General features: G+C 38.3%; 1 protein-coding gene across 1 annotated transcript in view; it reads right to left on the minus strand.

Annotated features, from left to right (window-relative positions):
- The window catches only part of LOC145997202 (juvenile hormone epoxide hydrolase 1-like), a 37,790-nt gene that overhangs the window by 7,060 nt on the left and 17,572 nt on the right, over positions 1–13,158 (minus strand). The window lies entirely within an intron of this gene.

Consider the following 13,158-nt stretch of genomic DNA (forward strand, 5'->3'; position numbering starts at 1 on the left):
AGCTGTTTGCAATAGAGGTAGTAAAAATCACGATTCGGCATGGAGGAAGGTCTCCATGGCCTGAGTTATATAGAGGTGAGACAGACGGAGAAGGGACTGACTTTTGATTTGGATTGAGGAGAGAGAGGAGCTTAGGAAAAGGAGTTGAGGGAAAGTCAGGCGAGTCCTGGTCAACCTGCAATAAAGCCTAGAGAGGACTTAGTTTATTTTATTCTTCAAATTTATGATCACTCTTCAGATAGACAGGTAATTATCCTAACCCAGCCATGATTCAGGTTTGAAGGTTCATAAAACCCAATGAGTGACAATTGTCTTTTCTAGTTGTTAAGCTGTTTAGTTTCAATTGTGCCTTTCACACTGGCAAGCGTTCGACTTGTCATGTCAAATGACGAGTGCTCTCATCATTGAGGATGAAGGATGAATAAGTTACATCACCCAGTGGTTTATTGTGGGAGTAACTGGTTTTGATCCCCATCATTCTGTAGAATGATACGGAAGTATCTTTCAGAATTGTAGGTGAGCATACATTTGTGGATAAGCTAGAAGATGGAACGTGTTAAACAAAACTTATGTTCTATTGTATTACACTTCCTGATGAGATGCTTGATATGTTGAATCTAATCCCAGAAATGTTTTCGCATCCAAATTACGTGTAAAAAATAACCAGATAATGGCCTATTGTAATGCAGTTGAATCACAAGTGTACCTCTGAAAATTTTTACAATGTCCAAATCATGCCTATTAAGAGGAAATGATGCCTCTCGGCCGAGCGCGACCGTCTCCCCCTCCCTTTCCTAGAAAGACGAGTTTTCCCCGTTTATTTGTAAAAGAAGTAATCAATTCCACTCCTTCTCCGTAACTATTGAACTTACGACCTTCATATTTTTATGGGCCACTTTTCAAAAGTTTATTTCATAATCTATTCACTCAAATTCTCTGTATCACTAATGATTTCATACTTGATTTTAATTATATTGAGTTTGGCAACAGCGTACAATTGCCTCGTTAAATGGTCGGCTTCTCACTTTCCGATTCCGTCTGTTTTCTTCCTCATTTTCAGTGAGGGTAAACAAAACAGGTTTCGAGAATCGACGGGACCGAGCGGGCAGTGGTTTCTAGTGTTTCGCCCGATGGGAGAGATTGAGAGAGAGGGGAGGGGGGGTGAACTGCCTCCTCCAGAATAAATAGCCTCGGCCTTTTACTATAGCCATTGGCAGGGGCAGTGTGACAAAATTCGCAGCAGCTTCTATTCTCCACTTGGTTGTGACCCATGGTTCTAAGACTTGGTTGTGACCATAGGAGCACAGAGCAGATAGTAGGTTGGTTTCTCTATCCCAGTGGTTCTCAACCTTTTCGAGACCGCGGCCTAGTATTTTTTTTTATTTTATAGGACGATGCCCAGTCCCAATAAATTTATTCGTAAATACCTTTCAATTTTTTTATAGTTTATACTAACAATTGGAAAGTATGGTATAATCATAAAAACTGACAAATATAAATTTAAATTAGTTACCAATCACTGGACCAATGCAATATTATAGCATATAAGTTCCTCAGGCATCATCATCATTAAATTAATTTCTGTTCATTATTATTGACAAACCCCTTTCTGTTCAAAAATATACAGGGTGTCATTTTAATGGCGCCCACGGACCACAGATTCGTATAGAAGACATCAAAACAAACAACTTTTCTCTAACATTTTTCTCGTTGATGCGTCGATTCGACGCTACAGCCGTACAAAAAACACAGTTTTGCCGCCTGGATGCTGGCAACCCAACACAACATTTGATCGTATCTGTGACGTCATTTCCTGCTACGAAACAGCTCACGGCAGGGTTTCAAGGAACACACACATTTTGTGAAAAAATTAGAAACTCCAACCACATTATTAGCTGTAAAACGAAGCGAGAAACGCGTCCAGTTGACCGAACATCATAGGCTACCAGCCAGAAGATCAGCAGTCATCTCAGGGGAAGGGGGAAGTGAACCATCGTATTTAAGATGAAGTGTCACTATCGGATTTTGTCTCAGCCTACATGTCAAATATCAACAACAATATATTTTATTGGACTTGCAGCTTACATGTGGCTGTTTACGCCCGGCTAGATGTCAAATATTTGCAAATTTCGTTGCAAGGTCGATATCTACATGTTTGTGTCCAGATGCCTTGTTGCACTTTTGTGCTGATAACGGAAGTATCCGAGGTTCACGTTGTTACATTATGGCTAAAACACATACAACACAGTCACAATCTAATGATGAATCAGTAGCGAATATACTGCCCTGTTCACAGTTGGAAACTATTACATGTGTATCCGGTACATAGATAAACACAGTCGTTGGAGAGCTTGTTTTACTACTACTTATATCCCTGTATTCAACCATTTTTATCACTTGCCTCATAATGCCATGAATAAACATTATATTACGTATGTGTTGCTTACCTTAGGAACCTCGAGTTCTTTCATTTCTATTTTGTCATCTGTTCAGTGTGTCACAGACAACTAGTATCAGAAGGACGAAGTGGATAGACTAAATTGTAGATGCCAACTTGGTAACTACATTTGCAAATATTTGACATGCAAGCTGAGACAAAATTCGATTAGACCACTTCCACTTGAATTCAATTTTCTTTCTACCATTTTTCGTATAGTTTGTTTACTTCCTGTTAGAACGTGTTTTCTCGTTTTGTTTTACGGTACATAATGTGACTGATTGTAACTATGTCATTTTTCACAGAATATGTGTGTTCCTGGCAAACCTGGAACGCATCGCTTCACGACAGGATATGACGTCACAAATGCAATCAAATGTTGTGGGTGGTTGCCAGCATTCAGGTGGCAAAACGGGCTTTTTTGAACGACTGTAGCGCCGAAACGATGCACCAACGAGAAAAATTTTACTGAGAAAGGTTGTTTGTTTTGATGTCCTCTATACGTTTCCGTGGTCCGTGGGCGCCATTAAAATGACACCCTGTATAATATTATTCCGTATAAAATTAATTATTGTATTATTAAATTGATTGATTTTAATTGTGTTGCTTTTAATTAAAACTGCCGGCCCCCGGGGCGGAGTGCTTAGCACATCGCGCTACGATGACAGGGGTCCCGGGCTCGAATTCCGGCCTGGGCATGGATGTTTGTGAGTGTCCATTCATCAATTTAATCATATCATTCCTCATCACCATCCTCGCATTAGACAAAAGTGGCACAAAAAGCGAAGTACAAGAAAGCAAATCAAATCAATAATTTTAATTAAAACTGTACTCATGATAGAAGTCAGTTAAGCAGGAAGGCAGCAGAAGAATGACAACTTATCGGCGAACCCCTTTCTTATCATATACATACAACAAATATGTACATGTGCAAAATATATAATTTAGTCAATAAACACTAGTTCAACACTAATATTTTATTTTGAATCTAAATACTCAGCACTTGCAAACTCGCTGAAAAACTTAGTTGGCTTATTTTATTACAACTGAGCTTCTTTTTTTGTAAGTTATTCTAGTGAAACTTTTGTTGCCGTTTTCCGTAAGTTTGTTAATTTAGGAGTGAATTAAAGTGATATCCAAACGAAGACAGTCAGAAAATTGCAGGTTTTTACCTTGGAACACTAAACATCTTCATTTAACTTCTTGGATTCCATTTTCTAATATTCCTGTGAAGAGCATGTTCCAATGTCACTTTGGGTTCGGGCCTATTATAATAATTAATGCACTGTTACAGAAATTGAATTACACGTTTAAGAGATGATAATTAACCTATCGTTAATGTCCAGGTTGAAGAGGTCCTCCATTTCTTCTCTTGGGATCTCGTCAAAGAAGGCGTCATTAGAAATATTATGCTTATTTCTGTGCTTATGTCAGAAATTAGTTTTTTAGATTATATTTAGTTGTCTTCACAGAATTGCTTCCACATAAAAAACATCCACTGTGAAATGAGATTTGAAAAGCCTAAATTGCGTACACTTTATACGAATCCATGTTCGAAAGACAAATTGAACGACACCCAGATAGCGCAAATTTGTAATTTATATTTTCAACAGATAGTTTCTAATTTATATGATCAGCGATCAATATATGTCATGGGATATACACTAATGAAATCTGTCCAGAAATGTTACTAATTCAAACATTAATAGAATTTTAAAGAAAACGTGTACATTACCCAGGACGATATTCGAAAATGGAATCTTCAGCGGCAAGATTTTGAGTCGATAACTCAAATCATTTGGCCACTGAGGCTGTCCACTAAATGTAGAAAATATAGGTACGTGTATCAGTTTCTCCGGATAAATTCCGAGATTGAACCATAATGGAGGCTCTTCCTCCCAGTTTCATATTTTTATTCCTCCATCTCGTCTTTCTTAATCTAATGATATAAAGGGCAATATATTTAAGTTCATTACACCTCACCATTAGATCAACTTTGATGGGAAAAAGTTTCAAGATAAAGTAAATTGAAAGAAAGCATACGAGGTCTTATGGAAAACACAGTTCTATAATTCACATAAACTGACTGTATTTTTATTATTTTCGTTGCTTTTATAACTCTTAGTTTAATCGCGACGATGAGGATGATGAAACGTATACAATACAATTTCTCTCTCCCTGTAAACAATAATTATAATTATAACCCATGGCGCAAAGGTCCATGCAGGCCAACACTCCCACATGCCTCAGCAGAGGGAGATCATGCAACAGTGGTGCAACTACAGGGGGGGGGGCATTGCCCTCCACCCCAAGCTTGGACGGAAATGAGTTCTAGGAAGGGGGGGCAAACATTGTAAAGTGTATCTGCAAGGGGCAATTACCGCCCACAACTTCAAATTTTATGTAAATAAAAATACTTTTCGTAAAATTTTCTTCCTCGCTTCGCACGCAGCACCTACTTTTCTTAGTATTATCAAGTTCCGAACCGTAGCTGGGGGTGGCGAGAGTCGGCCTTGGGCGCCGAAAGATCTAAATGAAAAGAGATGAATTGTGGTTTTAAGTCCACTTTATGCACAGAAAGGCTAATAGGGACTGGACATACAGTTTAAAGTGGGATCCGAAGCACTGTCATGTGCCTCCACCGGGTATCGAGCCCGGGACTCCCATCACAAGGTGACGACGTTACCACTACGCCATCCGGGAGGCTAAAAAGTTGTGAAAGAGATAATGCGTTGGCGTCCCTTGAAATTATTTGCGCCCTATTAAATTTTTAAAAAAATGGATCTAAAAATATTCTTGCTCGCAGGTTGTTTTCTGTAATGCATTGTAAATTACCAGAGAGAGAGTAACACTTTTATTAATTGATTTTGTTTTAAATGTATGAGCAATTGTTGAGGAAAAGGAGCGTGCACAATTTATGTAATTTTTGCTGTTGGTTTATTGTGAGATGGATGAATTTATTGTGTAATGTATTTATAATAAATAATATATTATATTGTATATAATATGCATTAAAGAAACTTTGAATACGTACACAATTTTGTGTCCACGTCACTCCATGTTGCATATGTGCGAAACATATATTGTGCATGAGTTATACATGTTAATGTTAAAGGGAATTATATTTGGAATGCATTTATCAAGCATTACTATCTTTCAAAAATAGTTTGAGTACTTGTTTTCCATTATTAATGTGAAATTGAACGTGTTGAAAAAATAATTTAGATTGTTTGTTCGAAAACAAATGCCTTAGCACCAACTTCTACCCCCCTTTTTGCATAATTTACGAGGGTAATAACGTCTTTGATACTACTACTACTACTGCTGCTACTACTACTACAGTGCGTCCATTTCGATCTGCAGCCGAGAGATCGGGAGAAACGTGGCGGGCGGCGCTGACAGAGATGCCGACATTTGAGGCCTGTAATGCCCGCTTATTTTTGTGGACATCTTGCAAAACGAGCACTAACCTGTGTTATAACACGCAAAAGTTCTTCTGTAATTCTTCCAAGTTCCACCCTTATATACACAAATAAATACGCTTTAGAAATTATATTAAGAGCCACAGATAATACTCTGTAAAACATTTTAATCATAGTTTTGACCAGTAACGTCCTGCTTAAGTTTATATCCTTGAAAGAGTTTTGTGTCGATGGGGATTGTTTGGAGGTTTCGAATGTGCAACACTGTATCAAGATTACGCTGCAGACGAACCGTTAAAAGCTAATGGTGTTCGTGAGCTTCCTTGCAATCCGAAATCTCCTAGCTCAAGTTTTTTGTTCCTTCGCGACTACAGAGCTGTGAATATAGTGGCAGGCAGATGTAAACCAAGAGCGTGTTAATTTCGTACTGTGCGTAAGAGTGTTATTCTTGGTTACTTGCCGTTACTTGTTTGTGTTATTGCAGTGTGTATGTGTGTTGTGTCAGTCAGACGATTGGAATGCCAGCCGCAAGGTTCACGTTAGAACAAAGAATTTTTATGTATGACACTTGTACAGAAATTCCCAGGCGTTTCACCTCCACATAGAGATACGGTTAGACGTCTTGTCCTTAAATTACGAGAAACTGGATCGTTAAATTTTAAAACACCTAAGCAAAAAAGACTGATTCTAACCAAAGGAAAACTCGATGAAATTGGTGCTGCGTTAGAACGTTCTCCAAACAAACCTCTATGCCCTGTTTCACAGGAGATGGGCGTGTCAAAATCATCAGCACATACAGCCACTAAGCTACTAAAATTAAAACCGTACAGAGTTTCTATAGTGCAAGAATTACGGCCCCCTGACAACGTAAGTAGAGTAAATTTCTGTAATTGGGTTTTGCAGAATATTGTAGATGGTATTGTTGATCCACAGTTAATAATTTTTTCGGATGAGGCATGGTTTCACTTGCGTGGTCATGTTTGTTCACAGAACAATAGATACTGGAGCACTGAAAATCCCCGAATAATACACAAAGTTCCGTTACACGATGCAAAAATTGGTGTGTGGTGTGCTGTAAGTGCCAAATGAATAATAGGGCCTATATTTTTTGAAGACACAATAAATTCAGAGAGGTACCGCACACAAATACTTGCGCCGTTTTTTCAATTGTTATCAGATAATGAGAGACAATATGGGTATTTTCAACAAGATTCGGCCACAGCCCATACCGCCGCTGATTCTTTGGACGCTATAAGGGAGGTGTTTGATGACAGAATAATTTCAAGAGGTTTATGGCCTTCACGTTCGCCAGATCTTACCGTATGTGACTATTATTTGTGGGGAACCTTGAAAAATAGAGTCTACCGAAATAACCCTCATAGCATCGACGAACTAAAAGACAATATAAGGGCAGAACTAGGAAGAATTACGGAAGAAGAACTTTTGCGTGTGAATCAAAATTTCATCAAACGATGCCAGGAATGTGTGAATGTAGGTGGACATCACTTTGAACAACTCTTATAACACAGGTTAGTGCTAGTTTTGCAATATTTATATAAATGTCTGCATATGTCCATAAAAATATGCGGGCATTACAGGCCGCAAATGTCGGCACCTCCGTCAGCGCCGCCCGCCACGTTTCTCCCGATCTCTCGGCTGCAGATCGAAATGGACGCACGGTACTACTACTACTACTACTACTAATAATAATAATCTTGGTCCCGGGTTTGAATCCCGGCTTGAGCATGGATGTTTGTGAATGTCCATTCATTAATTTCATCATATCATTCATCCCCATCTTCGCAAATTAGCCAAAATTACACAAAAGTTGAAGTAAAAATAAAGCAAATAAAAAATATTGTGATCTCAGGAAAAATGTCAGAAACATATGATTGCCTGCCTACATGTGTGCTTCAGCTTCTCTGCGGTTTTTCCAGTAATTCCGAAGAAGAGCACCCTGCCGAGATTTCTTCTTTGGAACCTTTGAATATGGTATTCTGCACCTTTTCTCTCTTCGATCTTCCATTTCTTGAAGGTTTACTCTTCCAACGAAAGCAGGCAGGCCATTAGCACTCCTCCCTTCCCTCGCGGTCCTGCCGAAATGAGGAGAAAAATAATCCCACCACCGGGAAAGACCCCGTCCCGTGTAAAGGGTCGAGGTTGACTTCGCCTGTTTATGGCATTTGGAAAGAACATTGCCAAATTTAATGTAAATAAAACCAAATATCAAACCATTTGTGATAATGAAAATTTGAATGAATAGATTATGAAATAAACCTTTGAAAAGTGTCCCATAAAAATTTGAAGGTCGTAAGTCCAATAGTTACGGAGAAGGAGTGGAATTGATTACTTCTTTGAGAAGTAAACGGGGAAAACTCGGGAGTCGGTTGCGCTCGAGCGAGAGGCATCATTTCCTCTTAAATATAAAGATTAGGTCTAGTTCTAGTCCACAATATATACTATCTTACAGCATATCTGGACCAAATTAAAGCATCCTTATGAGGTCTTGTTCAAGTATAAAATAAATAATTGATAACCCATATATATCAAAATTCAACCCAAAAATACAGATTACAGATCCAAAAATAAATTCAAAGGCTATATTCCAGACTGCACATGGTTTTCCACTCCAAGATACGTCTAATGCTTTGAACATTGTCACTCCAAGAGTTTTAAAGATATTCAGGTGGTTCACGACTTTTGACTCACCCTGTATCTACATATAATGCATAGTTTCATATTTATTATACATTTTTAATAAGTCTGGGTTTTATATGTATTTATAGTTATCTTTTCTCTTGCAGTTTCTTCATTTCACAGTTCCACGTGTGCTTCATTTAGTATTTAAAGGGGCTATTTTGGGTTGAATATTTTTCTTATTCGGAAAAACACCTTCACCAAATTTTAATATTATGTTGAGCATGAAGAATTCTCACTGTGGTGCAAATTTCACATTTTTCCTCTGTTCCCCATTTGGGGATACGGGGTATCAAACTTTTTTCAAAATTTTCAATTTTGTGGAGCTTATAGAAAAAAAGGAGACCCAGGCACCTCATATGTTTAACCATTCATTTTTGGGCTTACCCAGCACCACAAAGTAAACATGAGAAATATGGTTAAGGTGTTTTGCCCCCTTCATGGTTATTGTGCAACCTAAAGATGAGAACTTATGAAAAAAAAAATATCAGATTTACTGTAGTATAGCACGGAAACTACTAATCTGGAAGCAAGAATTATAATAAACAAAAATAAAGGGCATTTATTTTTGAAGGAAATTGTTTTTGAATCATTACATTTGGAATTATAGAACAGAAGTTACAGTGATTGGTGTGAAGGTCTGAAAATGCTAAAATCACTGCATGCTGCTGATTAAAAATGGCTGCCAGATCCAAATGGAAGCCTGAAAAAAATTTCAATGTCGGTTTTGAACACTTGAAAGATGTCGAAATAAGTGGTCAAATTATAAATATATTTTTTTTTAAATGGTGATGTGACAGTGGTTGGTCGAAATCATATGGAATGACCATATATGCAGAGATTGACTAATTGGGACTGGAATTAGAGTTTAAACTAGAATGCCAATCCCTATCTGCCTGTGCTGGGGAATCAATCCCAGAACCCCTTTATTATGAGGATACGTGAAAGTCAAGTTTCCCCTCTTCTTGATTCAGTAATTCCAGAGCAAGAACCTTTTTCTTTCCAACCCATCAAATGCTCAGCTGTCATGTTTGGTATTATACTTTAAAGTGTTTATGGTGTAAAATGTATTCCTGGGAAGGTTCGAAATTTCCAAACAGATGGAAGGATGGAAATTCCAAAGCCAGCAGATCTCTGGGAAAATGTCTTATCCGCGTTCTTATATCCACCTTGGTATACACAAAAACCACCCCGAGGTCATTTACTTCTTTATAGGAAATTGCAATGGAAACTACAGTTTGTTATCTAAGGATCTGGATGATGAGATAACACAGTCATTCTAATGAAACAATTAATTTTAGAGTGTAAATTGTGTAAAAAAGAAACAAAAGTGTCATGCGTAATGACAGGTTCACTCATTGTGGCCTAAGTGCAGGAAGAGCAGAGGTGGCATTGAACAATCTGCTTAGTTTTTTCCAAGTATATTGAGTTTAACATATGGATCTTGAGACCAATGTTGCGTCCCTGTTGGCCGTAGTTATCCAGCATGTTATCAAGCCCATATAATTTGGATACTTTATATTAATAGAAACTTGACATGATTGCCATGCTGACTACTCTTCAGATTCATTTTTATTTTGAAAGCACCGCTTCCTAATATTAAGGCCTGCCTGGAAACTTCTCACAAATGTATCTGCAGCACCTTTCTTTCTTTCTTCCTCTCTCTCTCTCTCTCTCTCTCTCTCTCTCTTTCTCTCTCTCCCCCTCCCTCCCTCCTTCATCTAAGACCATGAAAAATTGTTTCATTGACACTAATTTTATTTTGAGAATGGGCAAGTTGAACATTAGATGCTCCAACAATATGGTTCTTCATAATGTTTTGAACCCAATATTCCATTGTTGTCTTGTTAGTCAGATGCTGGAATCTTGCTCTGCTGTCCTACTAACAGATATAGTGGAGTTTTAAATGTTGGGACGAGAACAGAGAATCACTTTAAAATCCCCACACATTTACCACTCCGTTTATTATACTTCGCCTCAGTCACCAAAAATTCAACATTGTCACGAGATAATTTCAAAATCGCATTCGCATAATGACCAACATGAACACAGGTGATTTTTTCAAATTTTTAATTTTTGGGAGCTTATAGAAAAAAAAGGGGGGTCCAGGTCCCTAATATGTTTAATAATTTTCAGACTTACCTGTCCCAGCACAGTAAACATAAGAATCATGGTTAATATGTTTCCCTTCATGGCTATTTTGGGCCCCAAAGATGAGAAATTGTGAGAAAATATTTATCGGATTCAATGTACTAGTATAGTATGGAAATTATTAATCTTAAGACTAAAAAAGGTGAAAGAAATGGTTTTTGAATCATAACAGAAGTTACAGCGATTTTCATAAAGGTCTGAAAAAGCTAAAATCACCACACACAACTAATTGTAATGGCCACCTGATCCAAACACAAGGTTGAAAAAGAAATTTCAATCAGTTTTGTACACTTGATGGATACAGAAATAAGTAGTTAAATTTAGAAATGCTGAAGTGACAAGAATTGTATGAAATGGAATGAGCCTATAATAAGATGGAAATTCTTGTTCTCATTTTCTGTAACAGCTATACAATGTTCCTTCACTAAGTACTTTTTTTTTTTTTTTTCACTGAGCTGAACTCAGAATCTCTGCTGATTTCTTCACAAGTCCCAAAGGTCTCCAACCAAATAATTCAGTTCTGCTTGAGTGAAATGCTGAGGCCAATCAAATCATTGTCTGGTTGGACGTTACTGCCTGAAATTTCTTCTTTGGATGCATGTAAAGGCAAATCAAGAGGAGTCTGTGGCCATATTAGGAGCAGACATTTTGGCTGTGAGGCAAAAGTAATTATGTGTGTGTCTCTCTCCCCCTCTCTCTCTCTCCTGGATGCCAGGCTTTATGCCAAAATATGCATGGTAAGATTTCTTCAAAAATTAATTTTTAAAAAACTCGATGCCTCATGGGAATGAACATGCCACACACATAACAGAAAATGTCTCAACCTCGACTATTTTTGCACCCTTGATGTAATATCTTGACTCATCATCATCTTTCGCCATTTCCTGCCTCTGGCTGGGTCAGCATAGAAGTGAAGCCTCTCCATTTTTTCCTGGTCTTCCACCACTCCTCTCTTTCCACAGTGCTCCAATCTTGTCCTCTTCTCCTAACACTCTGTGCTATCTTCTCTTTCCACAGACATCTTGGTCTCCCCCTTGGCCTTATTCCCACTCCTTGTGCATGGTAAGCTCTTACTGGCAGTCTTTCTGCATTCATCCTCTTTATGTGTCCAAACCATCTGATCTGTACCTGATTTATCCTGTCCTGAAGCTTAACCACACCCACTGTCTGTCGGATCTCCTCATTCCTTATTCTATTCTTTCTAGTCTTCCCCAATATACTCCTTAAAATTTCATCTCCACTGCCCAGCATCTTTCTTTTGTCTCTCTCTGTCATTGTCTAAGTCTCTGCTCCATGCGTAATTATTGGCACATAGTATGTGTCATATATTACCATCTTGCATTTCATAGGTACATCCCTGTTCCATATTAATCTTCAAACACTTTGATATAGTCCACCACCCATTTGTCCTCTTCTGTTTACCTTCTCATATATTCTTCCTCTTCTCTCAATTATGGTTCCTAGATTGTATTTGAAACTCTCCACTACCCTCAACTCTTCAATGTCCATCTTTATTCTTCATACATTTCTGGTTCTGTTTCTTGTTGTTATTAGCACCTCACCCTTTACTGCAGTGAATTTCATTCCTGCTCTTCTGATTTCCTCATTTCAACTATCAAGCTATCTCTGTACGTCTTCTTCCCTGTTTCCCCATATTACTAAGTCATCAGCAAACAACAGGACCTTCATCTCTTACTCTCCTATCTTCTTCCCCACCCCTTTGTTAATTGTATCCACTGTAATTATGCAGAGCAGTGGGGAAAGAGCACTTCCCTGTTTTAGTCCATTACTTATACTGAACCACTCCATTCTTCCCACTGGTGTCTTCACATGGCTCTGGCTGGCCTTGTATGTGCTCTGCACTCTACATACTATCTCTTCCTCGACTCCTTTCTCTCTTAGAGCCTTCCAAATCTTAGTTCTGTCCATGCTATTGTATGCCTTTTCTATATCCAGGAATGCCATAATCAAATCATTTCCATACTCATAGTGCTTTCCTGCATTGCCCAGTGGTGAATATCAGATCTACTGTTGATATGTCTCTTCTAAGTCCATACTGTTCCACTCTCATGTTCAGCTCTGTTACTTCCCATATTCTTTTCTCTAATATTTTCTCATACATCTTTGCTGAGTGGCACATAAGTGTTAGTCCTCTGTAGGTTTTACATTCCTTTCTTGATTGATTGAGTTGGTGTTTTAAGTCCACTTTATGCACAGTAAGGCTAATCGGGACTGTACCTACAGTTTAAAGTGGGATCCGAACCACTATGTGCCTCCACCGAGTATCGAACCCATGACCCCTTGATTACAAGGTGACGACGCTACCACTGCACCATCGGAGAGGCCCACATTCCTTTCTGTACCCCTTTTTTAAATATGGGAAACTATTCAACTTTGTCCAATCTCTTGGCACTTCTCTCTCTTACCACACTGTTTTCACTACTCTGTAAA

Source organism: Lepisma saccharinum, chromosome 13 (genome assembly GCF_977018435.1).
Source record: "Lepisma saccharinum chromosome 13, izLepSacc3.1, whole genome shotgun sequence".
In the NCBI taxonomy this organism is placed as follows: Eukaryota; Metazoa; Arthropoda; class Insecta; order Zygentoma; family Lepismatidae; genus Lepisma; species Lepisma saccharinum.